We start from the raw sequence: 13,529 nt of genomic DNA, 5'->3' as shown, positions 1-13,529 counted from the left end.
TCTTCCCTAGGTAAAAGCCCCTCCTCCTAATTTCAGATTTACTTCCTGGCCTGTAGTTCTTTGGGTAAATTGAGTCCTCATGAACTTTTTCCTATGTCTCTTAGTAACATTAGAAGCCAATTTTGTAAGGTTGTCAGGATCATGACTACCCAAGACCTTTTGTCTCTCACTAAACTGTTGTCTCCCTTGTGTGCCATGTCTAGCACTGCTAGATCTAACTGTAGTGTGTAGGAAATTAAGAAAAGACAAAAGGACAGATACATAGAGAGAAAACTAAAATTGGCTGGTTTGGTGGTTTGAATAAGAATGTCCCCCATTGGCTCATTTATTTAATGTCTGGTCCCACACTTAGTGGAACAGTTTAGGATGAACTAGAAGGTATAGCTTTGTCTTAGCTTGGGTTTTATTGCTGACCCAATGACCATGGCAACTCTTAGAAAGGAAAACATTTAATTGGGCTGGCTTACAGTTTCAGATGTTTAGTCCATTATCATCATGATGGGTAACAGGCAAACATGGAGGGGCAGAGAATTCTAGGTCTTGATCCACAGGCAGCAGAAAAAAACTGTGACATACTCCGCATAGCTTGATCATAGGAGATCTCAAAGCCTGCCTCCACAGTGAGATACTTAATCCAATGAGGCTACACCTGCACAAATAAGGGCATACCTCCTAATAGCACCACTCCCTATGGAGCAAACACTCAAACACATGAGTCTTTAGGGGCCATATCTGCTCAAACCAGCACAGTTCTTATTGAAGAAGATGTGTCACTGGGAGGGGGTTTGAGGTTTCAAAAGCCATACCAAGGCTTGTCTCTATCTCTCTCTGCCTCCTTCCTGCAGATCAGGTTGCACATTGTCAGATACTGCTCCAGCACCATGCCTGCCTGCCTGCTGTTATGCTCCCTATGATGATAATGGACTCACACTCTGAAAATGTAAGCCAGCCCCTAGTTAAATGCTTTATTCTATTAGCTGCCTTGGTCATGGTGTCTTTTCACAAAAATATAACAGTAACTAAATCATATGATCTAGAGTCTCTGCTGAAGAAAACTCCGGACGCTTTTCATATTTATTACCTGGAGTTAAAATGAGAGGTGGACTTGTTGCACCCACCTAAACAAGGAGACAAGATTATTACACACAGATGAAGCAAGGAGGTAGGTTATATGGTATACATCAGAATCAAGGAGACAGCTCATCTCAGTAGGCCCCATCTCTGTAGAGGAGCAGCCTTCAGGCCATAAACATGGAAGAACGCGGTGTTATTGTTGTTAACATTTCCTGCATACAGTATTCAGATCCACACTTTGGAATTCTTTGCCATGCCTCTCAGCCTCTCCCCAAGAGAAAGGTTTTGCAACATTCCCATGGTTCTGATGCTCTAACCATGTCTTTGACATGCCCACCTCATGTCAACAACACACATGGCCATTCAGTACTTCAATCGCTCAGAGCATTCTCTAGTTCCTATACTTATGGATATAGATCAACACAAAACCTTTATCTGATTTTTTCCCATCAACCCAGTAACTAGAGCAGAACATGAAAGATTGTAGAAACTCAATACTTACTGAATTAAAATTTACCAGCTTCAATTTGTCCTTCAGCCTATCTGCCACTTTCCTTCTACTGCTTCTATGTTTAACCCTCTTCCAGCCATTTATACTACTTGGTTACTCAATAACTAATATTCTGCCATTTATCTAAAGTTAATTTCCCCCTAGATTGTATAGAAAAATGCAGGAGTTTAGAATTCATATCTCATGGGTTCCCGCCATCCATAACTAGAATAAGTTGATGGGATCTCTGTATCCAGAGGCTCTTGGGGGCCTTTGCAAAATGCATCTTGTCTGCTAAGTGACAACTATCTCCTCTGAAATGCATGTTTTATTTATTATCATAAACATTCTTCCCAGAATGATAGTTGTAATGCCCAGAATGACGTACTATACATCATAAATACAGAGTATAGTAGGAAAGTTTGTGCCTTTAAATCAAAAGATGTGTGTTCTGTCTAATCCATTCATCCTCCTCACACCCTTCCCCTTACTGACCTCAGCTCTCAGCTGTTAAGTTGATGAGCTGTAGGCTTGTCAATGAGCATGACTAAAGTTCTGCGTGAAAGTATCTATTAATCATAAGCCTATAGTAAAAATTCAAGACTCAATGATCATTAATGAAGCATAAAGAGTATGTGCCCATAGAGTTTATATATAGAATGTCCTTTAATGCCAGGTAAATTTTCAAAGGACGGATTTTCAACTTCAGGAAAGTTGCTAATAACTCTTCTATATTTATAATGGCTAGGAACGTACACAATCACAAGAAAATTGAAAAAACAATATAATTCAAAGGAAATATATGCATATAGATATCGCTAAGAAAGAAACCACAGAAGCAGTTTATTCAATATGTTCAAATCAGTTCTGTTAATTTAGTATATCACTTATATTTAACATAACCACAACACATGCACACCACACAATATATAAATCAATGCTCATAGTAATGTCATATGTGAACAAGTGGAATAAGAATTTGAGATTGTGTTTCACTCTGTTTTCCAAGCTCACATAAATCTTCCTATATAATCTCACTCTTGCAACTCTTTCAGTTTTGCCCTGAGCACATTGGAATTTAACATACAGAATGATAACTCTGCTCTAACTGATTAAAAATAAATAATGACAAATTATAAGTAAATAAAATATTATTGCACCCATTAAAGGAAAATCCATTTACCTAGAATAATGGCATTACATGTGGATAAAACATAGGTATATTCCAGTTCAGATGATATTAAAATGAACATATTTAACTTAAATTTTAAAAGATCATAATGCATTGTACTGTTTTTATTCCACTAGAATTATTTTATCAAATATGAAAATAATACCTATGAATGCAAATAAAATGTCTCAATATAAATATTGATATTCACTGGTCATCATTTTACATGCTGTATATCAAAAACAGTTGGCCAGGACAATACATACACACACACACACACACACGTGTGTGTGTGTGTGTGTGTGTGTGTGTGTGTGTATGAATGTGTGTGTGTGTGTGTGTGTATGAATGTGTGTGTGTGTGTATGCATAGACATGTATAGTACTTCTTTTGCTTTGTTTTTAAGAGAGAGAAGGAACACGAGTTTGCTGCTTAGGGAGGAAAAGAATATGGAAGGAGTTGGGGAAAATGAAAGAATTTAATAAAAATATATTGTACAAGAACATTTAAATAAAGAGTAATTATGACTTTTCATTTTCTTGACTGGCTAGAATATGTTTTCTTGGTTGGTTAATTGGTTGGTTGGTTGATTGATTGGTTTGGTTTGGTTAGGTTTATTCACTTTACATCCCAATTGCTGCCTCCCCTCCTGATACTCCCCTCCCACAATCCCTCCCCCATCCCCTGCCCAACATTTCCTCATTTTGTGTTTTCTTTATTGCTTCTATTTCCATTTTCGGGTCTTGAACACTTGTATTTCCTTTACCTGTTTAATTGTATTTTCCTGTATTTCTTTAAGGGATTTATTCATTTCCTCTTTAAAGGCCTCTATCATCCTTATAAGATTGGATTTAAGGTCATTTTCTTGTGCTTCAGTTCTGTTAGGATATCCAGGGCTTGCTGTAGTAGGGTAGCTGTGTTCTGAAGGTGTCACATTGCCCTGACTTTTGTTGATTGTATTCTTTCAAGGGACTTTACCCATCTGGATGGCTTTGGTTCCTGGGTGTTCCTGTTGCAATAGGTATTGGGAAGGGGTCTAACCTCCATGATCTTGGTGTGGCAGGACTCTGGTGGGTATCCTTAAGCTGTATGGTTCTACATCAGCAGGTCTGATGAAGGTAAGCTGAAAAGTGGCAGGAAAATGGGGATCCAGAGGGGATAGCAGGTTGCTCGGGGCATCTGAGGTGTCCCAGAGGACTCAGCAGGCAGGGAAGACAGGTGTGGGAAGGGAATCTAACCTGCATGCTTCTGGATCAGCAGGTCTGATGAAGGTAGGTGGAGAGATGGCAGGAAAATGGAGCTAGAATATGGTTTCTGAAAGTAAGGCTATTGATTGATGTTGATAGATTTTTGGATGCTTAACCCACAATGTAAAAATATGTAAAAACTATCATTTTATAGGAAAATTGTATACATCCAATGCATTTCACAGTATTTAAACTTTACTTGTTATTTTATAACTTCCTATAATGTGCTTAATATTAAACTTTGTAAATTATATTGTAAGGCAAGTCATAAATTGAAATAATAGAAACACTAGAATTTTCACTTATATTTTTTCCTGTCCTTCATAAAATAATGTTCTAACAAATTGGTGTGTGTTTGTGTGTGTGTGTGTGTGTGTGTGTGTGTGTGTGTGTGTGTGTGCATGTATGTGTGTCTCATTGGGTAATACACAGTTTTTAGAGTTTGTTATGATATGAAATAATTATGAAATATAAGTGGCTGAAATTGAAGCTAATGTCTCACTTGCATCTGAATCTAATTAAAGTTACCAAAGAGTAGTAAGCTGTCTCTACACTGTGTAGTGGTTATAGGGACTCAGGACCCTTCTGTCTAGTGGTTCTGCCATTTTCCAGTGTCTCAGCCTCTGGGAGAGTGGAAAAGGAAAATCTGCTCTTAAGTACTGTCACCTGTAATGGCAACCAAAATTTCTTCCCAGAAATGTGGCCAAACATTAGTAACATCTCCTCCAGCTCCATTTGGATAAATATACTGGAAAGCACAATATGAGTACATATAAAGGAAGAGTTTCCATAGTGAGCATGGGCTGGTCTGTGCCACAGTGCGTATAGGAATGGACAGGAGGAAGCTGTGAACTTGGAAGAAGTTAATTTACTTAGGAGGCAGGTTTACTTGCTGTGTAAAAATTTTATTCTGTTATTACATCAGTTATACAGAAGACAATGTAATAGAAAATGCAGCCTAAAATACTCAGTTTAAGTAATGGGTAAGACCAATTCTGCCTTTACTATCCATTGATTAGTAATTGTGGTATGTTGAAATTTTATAATCCAACCACGTCCTTGTCTACACCTTCTCATGTGTTCCAGGAACTGACACCTCAAAAAATATGGTCTCAATTTTGAAAGCCATTTAATGGGAGATCTGAAGCATGGGCATTCATTAATAGGATAGAAAGTTTTAATTAAGCCCCATATGCAATTATAACTTTGCTGGTTATTAACAGTGATGAGAAAAATTATACTGCTATGATCACAGCAGAACTATTAATGGGTTTCTTGATGACATAACATTTGTTTAATGGAAGTGTTTCATTTTGTGTGCAAGTGCCATCCGAAGGCAATTTGTCATTGTTATTAATTTAGGATCATTTGATCTGTCTCTCAATTCTGGGTCCAATTATGAGGCGGAAGGTGGCAGAAGCTTCCATCTTGGCTTCCTGCCTGGCAGAGATTTTATAACAAAAATAAAATTGGGACAGACAGCAAAGTGGTTTCTCGATTAAAGGTTTGATCACTTAAAAGACACCAAAGACCAGGGGTGCAGTACAAAGAGAAATTTTAGAAAGTGTTTGTGCATTGTGGGTCATTAGAGAAAAATATTCATGCATCTTAAAGTGTCTTTTTTAACAATGAAATGAGCTGACCTGAAGCCCTCTACACAGCCTTGACAGTTTCTAACGCATCCGCTGTTGCCACGCCCAAAATTAAATGAACTAACAGGAAGTTTTCCACCTTGAGTGAGATTTGTAGACCAGAGGTGAGTGCTTCTGTCTAACATGTCAGTCCTGATAAAATAGCGCACAGACAGGAGACTGCATCAACAGGATCTCTCTCAGATCTGAGGTCTGGAAGGCTGAGACAACAGAGCCAGAAAGTTTCCTCTCTCCTGGTCTTGCAGATCGCCATCTCATTGAGGGCATCTCTAAACCCCACATTCCTACTTTCTCTTTGTCTTCTCATATGGGCACTGATTAGAACAAGTCAAGTCCCAATGTCACCACCTCATTTACCTTTCACTTTGGTGGCCCTAATTCTGATCTGGTCCATCAACACAGAAAGGTAGAACTCCATACAAATTAAAAAGGAAGTTCAGTCTTTAACAAGGGCCTTTTTTACTATTTATTTATTTATTTGTTTATTTATTCATTCATTCATTTGTACGTGTGTGTGTGTGTGTGTGTGTGTGTGTGTGTGTGTATACATGTGCATGAGGTGTGTGTACATGTATATCTACATGTATGTGGAGACCAGAGGTGGACACTAGGTCTTCCTCTGTCACTTTCCACCTTATATTTTTGAGCCAGGATATCTCACTAACTTCAGTCATGCCAGCTGGCATGGATCCCTCTGTCTCTTCTACCAAACACTAGCACTAGAGATATAGGCATGTGCCACTTGCCCTATATATATGTGCCATATAGGTGTGTGAGATCCAAAGGCAGGTCCTCATAGTGGGGGCAGCAAGCACTTTAACCACTGAGCCATCTTCCCAGCCCTCGTTCCACTTTCAATTCTAGGCATAGATTTAATGAAACAAATCTCCAAAATCCCAGTTCCTGTCTCATCCTGAACTTAGAAATAAAGAAGGAAAAACCATGTCCCACCTCCTCTGCCATAGTCACTACTTCCTACCATCGTTTCTATCCATCCCCTCCTTGGAGGTTTCCATGTGGCTTCACTGTGCAGATAAAATGATCTAAGGGAGGGGCTCGCAACAATTTTAGATCCAACCTATTCATTCTTCTATGTCTTTTGGACCAGACTGAAAATAGTGTTAAGCGAAGAATCACTCTGGAGATGGGAGGGGATTAGGAAAATGAATTTGGATGCTAGGTTTATAAGCCCATATTCATGTCCTTTTTTAAAAAAAGAGATTGCTATCTTGACACACAGATGCACACACCATAATTCCAAAATGGAAAGCTAGAAATCAATATAAGAGGTTGGGATGACAGCAGATGCTGGCAAGGATGTGGAGGAAGAGAAACACTCCTCCATTGTTGGTGGGATTGCAAGCTGGTACAACCACTCTGAAAATCAATCTGGCGGTTCCTCAGAAAACTGGACATAGTACTACTGGAAGATCCAGCAATACCTCTCCTGGGCACATACCCAGAAGATGTTCCAAATTGTAATAAGGACACATGCTCCATTATGTTCATAGCAGCCTTATTTATAATAGCCAGAAGCTGGAAAGAACCCAGATGTCCCTCAACAGAGAAATGGATACAGAAAATGTGGTACATTTACACAATGTAGTACTACTCAGCTATTAAAAACAATGAATTTATGAAATTCCTAGGCAAATGGTTGGACCTGGAGGGCATCATTCTGAGTGAGGTAACCCAATCACAAAAGAACTCACATGATATGCACACACTGATAAGCACATATTGGTCTAGAAACTTAGAATACCCAAGATACAATTTGCAAAACACATGAAACTCAAGAAGAAAGAAGACCAAAGTGTGGATACTTTGTTCCTTCTTAGAAAGGGAAACAAAATACCCATGGAAGGAGTTACAGAGACAAAGTTCAGAACTGAAACTGAAGGAAGGACCATCCAGAGACTGCCCCACCCGGGGATCCATCCCATAAACAACCACCAAACCCAGACACTATTGCATATGCCAGAAAATTTTTGCTGAAAGGACCCAGATATAGCTTTCTCTTGTGAGGCTATGCCAATGCCTGGCAAATACAGAAGTGGATGCTCACAGTCATCTATTGGATGGAACACCGGACCCCTAATGAAGGGCTAGAGAAAGTACCCAAGGAGTTAAAGGGGTCTGCAACCCTATAGGAGGACAACAATATGGACTAACCAGTACCCTCCTCCCCCCCCCAGAGTTGTGTCTCTCATCAATGGGAGGAGAGGCCCTTGGTCTTGCAAAGAATATATGCCCCAGTACAGGGGAATGCCAGGGCCAGGAAGCAGGAGTGGGTGGGTTGGGGAGCAGGGCAGGGGGAGGGTATAGGGGACTTTTGGGGTAGCATTTGAAATGTAAATGAAGAAAATATCTAATAAAAAAAAGACAAGGTGAAAAAAATAAATTAAAAAAAAAAGAGGTTCGGGATGCTGATACAGCTCACTAGCTTTTGTACACAGTGGCTGTGGATGAATGGGAGGAAAGTCCAATTCCCAACATGTTGAGTGGAAGAACCAGAGTTTGACCAGGAAGTTGTATTTAGGCTGAAATGGATGTTAGACAAAGGTCTACAGAGCTGTGTGTACAACTGAAGTTGAAGACAGGGTAAAAAGAGTGGAGAGGATAAAGACTAGAATTAAAATCATTTGGCTTTTTCCTCTTATAACGTATGAAACTCCAACTGGCCTTGAACTGACTAGGTAGGTGAGGCTGGCCTGGAACTCACAGAGATCTCCCTCCCTCCAGATTTCTGATACTAAAGGCATGTGCCAACCGTGCCTGGTCTCCTCTTGAAATTTTATATTAATGGGCTATATTCTAACTCAAATATTTTCTAGTAGGGTGATACTGGGAAACTACTCCTTTTATCTATGTTCCTTGGCTTCACCTTTAAAAAACAAAAGCATCTATTCACAGCATTACTGAGAGCACTAGAAGAAATCACAAAGGTAAAACATACCATAAATGTTTTCCGCACATTGCTAACTTCTAGCACCACGGAAGTTCAATGCTGTTTTTAGTTCTCAGCTGGAAACTGGAAACTAGAGTTATCTGTGCTTTACTAGAAAGACTTTTTCATTGTCGTAACCAAATAGCTGACAGAAGAAACTTAAGGGAGGGAAGGTTTATATGGACAAACTTCTGAGTTGGTTCACCCACTCTCCTTGACACCGTGAGTCTTACTGCGGTGAGGTGGAGCCACATCGTATGTTCACATCTTGGTGGGCAGGAAAGAGAGAGGAAAAAAGAGAGCAGGGGCCAAGAACAACTTTCAGAGTATTCTGCTTTCTCAAAGTTGGTGCCACCTCCTAGAGTTTCTAGATACACAGAAGCTGGGACCCCAGCATTCAATACAGGCACCTCTGGGAGAAAAGTCATGCTCAAACCACACAAGCACTTTTCTCAAAAGATTACTGTGAATAATGTTTTTGTTTCTAGACTTCCTTCATATATTTATTTAATATAACTGCACAAGTAAAGTTATAAATATACAAATAATTTATATGTAAATATGATTTAACTGCATAGCATATATTATTTATATGTAATTTTGAATGAGCAGTTTTGTTCTTTCATTTGTGGGTGCACACACAATTTATCATTCTGACAGTATGTTTAAGAGAGCTGCTGCAATATGCGAAGTGGTAGCTTGCCTGGGGTTGGAGGAGAGTGGTCCTCTATGGCTGCCAATAGTAACAGGGTTACTAGTCTCTGTGCACAGAGAATCACAATAGTAAAACCAACTGAGAATCAGACTGTGCTGTGTTGCATATGCTGGTGCGTGCCCTGGCAGTTCTTTAGTAACACTTGTAGCAATAACAAGCTACCTCTCTTTTCTCTAGCAAACCATTTGCATTCTTGCCATTGTGTCTTCTCACACCCCTCCACCTCTCCTCTTTCCCTAAAGATGTTCTGCATAGGTCGGTTAGCCTGGTCCACAGTGGGAATAGAGAGGACCCTGCATACATACCAGCTTATCTAATGTCCAGTGGTCAAAGAAATGACTTCACTGACTACGTCCTGCTTGTGGGATGTACTTAGTTTTACAGTGCATTTGGCACTGAACTGATTTGCAGCTGTCAAGGTTAAGTCATCCTGATTGAGATTCTACACGTTTGCTGGATGCCTGCTCTCTGTCAGTACTCAGTCTGACTGCCATGAGAATCAGCTGGGGAACAGCGAAAAGGATGGATGGCTATGTTTCACTTCCGGCCAATTAAACCAAAATGTTTTAAGGGTGAAGCCTGGTCACTGAGAACGTCGCAGTCTTCTTGGATAATTCTACTATGCAGCTCAGGGTGAGAAGAGCTGGGGGCAGGTAGCTCAGCATAATGACCCTGGCTTTGTACTTACAGATCCAAGAGCCTCTTACTGCCTAATTTGTTCTCATCTGTAAGAAGAATGAGAGAGCCCATTTCAGTGTGTCATTGTAAGATACAAATAAAATCATCCATTCAGTGCATGTGGAACAATGCCTGGCACACAGTATGAATCTGATAAATGCTATCATAGTCTAGTAGTATTTTTTTTCCGCATGTGACCCTGGCAGAGAGCAAATATGGCTCCTTATACCCATGAAGAAAACAAGCACCACGCTTATTCACAGAGATCTTGTGAGAAAGCAAAAAATGATTGTAAACTTGCTTTTATGCTCTACCAAAACATCTTTATTTTTATTAAAACCTACTGAGCATAGGTTCCAACATGCCTATAAATGTAGCACAAACGTCATAGCTATTATTTTCTGTTGTCTACTTTCAGCCAGGAAGAAAGACCCTGCCTTGGCTCTTGCTGCAGGGGACTTCAGTGCTTTGAAACATCTTCCTGTATATTTTCTAAGTCCCCTTTGGTGAAAAGCAGATGATAAAGGCAACAAGCTGGGGGACCCTGAACCTGATCATGCAGAATCCAGTTCTTGCCTGGAACAAATCATTTCCACTGTCTGGGGTGATTTTATTTCACTGGTATTGCTGAAGATTGGACTCCCAGATGGAGCTGACATGCTGACTGGAGTAACTCAAACTGGTGAAAGGTAAATAGGCCACATATAAGTTTTTCTCACTTTCAGCCCCCTAGAGGCAGCTCTAAAGTACATGAATCATGCACTTGTCAAAAGTAGACTTTCACATCGGAACAGGAAAAATCACTGGAGCCACTGTCGCTGTGTTCTCCTAAAACTGAGAGTCTCTCATTAACAGAAGTCAAAGAAAATAATCCAGTAAGCATGCATATTCAGAGACAGGGTCACGGTGTAGCTTGCAAACAGCAAGACAAAGCACTCAAGTGAATTCCAAAGGTGCTCATGAAACAAAAACATGTCCCTATGTTTTGTGTCCCCCCCTAAGCCAGTGGGGTAAGTAAAGAATATGTGGGTTTATGCATCAGGCTTATACCTACTTAATCCCTAAAAACAGTTTTCCCATGTACAAAATAGAGCTAATCACAATACACATCTGTAGGATTGTTGAGTGGAATGAAAAGTCAATAGTGAATAGCCTAGTACAGCATCACTAACAAAAGCCACAGTACAGTGGTAATTATACTAATAGTTACAGAAGGAACACCTCCAATGCTTATTAAATGTGAGCCTCAGGGCAGCTTTTAATCAGCATACAATGAACCTACAATCAGGATGAGCTGGGGTGAGCACAAATAAAGAAATCCCTACTTAGAGAAAAAGGAGTGCTTCCTGGAAAGGTAGGTGTGTATAAGTCCATCTTAGAAGGAAAATGGTCCCTGGTAAGTAGGAACGTGGAATGGAACATGGGGATAGGAAAAGAGAAAGAAGAGAAGCCTGCATGGACCTGCAGTCACTATTCAGGGATTGATGGACCAGCCTAACTCCATTTTAAGATTAGAAGCCATTTCTAATGACTTCTACCCTGACAAGATAAGGTGTTCTGCCAAGTTCCTAGAAAACCTAAAACCCTTAGGAACCCCCTAGCTTTGCAGTTTTGGGGGACTATATAAGCCCCACTTCTTCTATATTAAAAATGCTGAACTCTCAGATCCCACAGTTAGGGAGAAGGAGCTGCTGGCCCAGCTATCTTGTGCACATAACAATCAAGCTTGCTTAATTGGATTAAAGAATTTGGGTAATGGTCTTTACTCTCTTGTTCAGTGGAACTCACCACATGGGAGACATGGCTGAGTGAAGGTTCCAAGGTCAACAGCAAGCTTAAAAACTTTTCCCATAAATTCACAAACCCTTCATATTTTCCCAGTGGGCTTTCAGTGATCACTGCAGGCAGGATGCTAGCTGATGACTCTTGATATTTGCCTGGTATGTGATTAGCAGAATGACATTTCTAACACTTGGGACAAAAATGGTCCCAACTCCAAGTCAAGTGTCAGGAAAACACCTTGCTAACTAAATGTTGTGGGAATCTTCCTGGAACAAGCTCCTGACACCAGAAAGAGTGGAAGTGAGTGGATGTCACCTGTGGACCAAAGCTGGGGTAGCTGCTCAAAGGTTTTGTCCTGGGTCCACTCTAGATTTTTATTTTAGATTCCAAAACCACAAAATGCAGAGGGAGGCAGTAAACACTCAAAACTCTACAGAAGTTTACATGTCAGTCAGCAGCCTGTTAAAGGCAAAGGTCCATTGTCTCAGCTATTCCTCCAGGTCATTCCAGTCCAGACAGCCAATGAGGTCATGTTTGGCAGACAGACAGTAAGAGCAGTGCTTTAACTAAATCATTAAATAAATCAATAACCAGTACCTAATTATTGGTCTTTTACCTTATTTTACTTCAAGAAGGGTTCTCTCTTCTCTCCGTCTCTGTCTATGTCTCTGTCTGTCTCTGTCTGTGTGTGTGTGTGTGTGTGTGTGTGTGTGTGTGTCTGTTTGCATCACGTATACACACAGGTGCATGTGCACCTGTGTGTGTGAAGGTCAGAGGATGTTAGGTGTCTTCCTTAGTTACTTTTCATCTGATGATTTGAGAAGAGGTGTTTCACTAACCCTGAGACTTGCTGATTCAGTGGCCCTCCTGTCTCTGCCTCCCAACACCAGGATTACAGATGTGTGCCACCACACCCAACTTCTTTTTAACATGCTTACTAAAGATCCAAAGCCAGATCCTTATGCTCACATGACAGGCACTGCACTGACTGAGTCATGTCCCCAGTTCCAGATGATGATGACAGACACTGTACTGACTGAGTCATGTGCCCAGTCCCAGATGATGATGACAGGCACTGTACTGACTGAGTCATGTGCCCAGTCCCAGATGATGATGACAGGCACTGTACTGACTGAGTCATGTGCCCAGTCCCAGATGATGATAGTTTTCTATTCATTTTGTTTGTTTGTTTGTTTGTTTGAAGGACGAAAAGAGCTGGCTTGTGTCAGTCCTGAGAACTGATCAAATCTGGGCTTCATCTGCACTCTCATGGCACATGGCAGTGGCTTCCTTAGCTAAAGATAGCTCTACTAGTAGTGTCAGAAATAATAGCAATAATTTAAAAAAAAACAACACCTCTTATAACAAACAAATCAAAGGAACACCAGTCAGTCACTTGTGGAAGATCTGGAGCTATGGCAAAAACAGGTAGGTGTGTGTATGTGGGGCAGGGGGGCGGTGTATGTGCGTGCATCATGTAAACTCTACATCTGGGACTAAAAAGTAGAGCTTGGTCCCTAGAGCACTTTCCCAGCATGTAGACAGCTCTGGTCTTTATCTCTAGCCCTGCATAAACCAAGTATGCTGAGATAAAGCTGAGATCCCAGTCCCCAGGAGACGGGGGCAGGATTTTAAATTCAAGGTCATTAGCAGTGTTATTGGAAGATTTTTTAAAATGTATCCATTGAGAATTTTATACATGTATACAATGTATTTTGATCACACCACAGAAACTTTGAAACCAGCCAGCCCACATCCCAAACCCTAATCCAC

This window comes from Mus caroli, chromosome 6, assembly GCF_900094665.2.
Source record: "Mus caroli chromosome 6, CAROLI_EIJ_v1.1, whole genome shotgun sequence".
Taxonomy (NCBI): domain Eukaryota; kingdom Metazoa; phylum Chordata; class Mammalia; order Rodentia; family Muridae; genus Mus; species Mus caroli.
Note: the sequence above shows the minus strand (reverse complement) of the source record.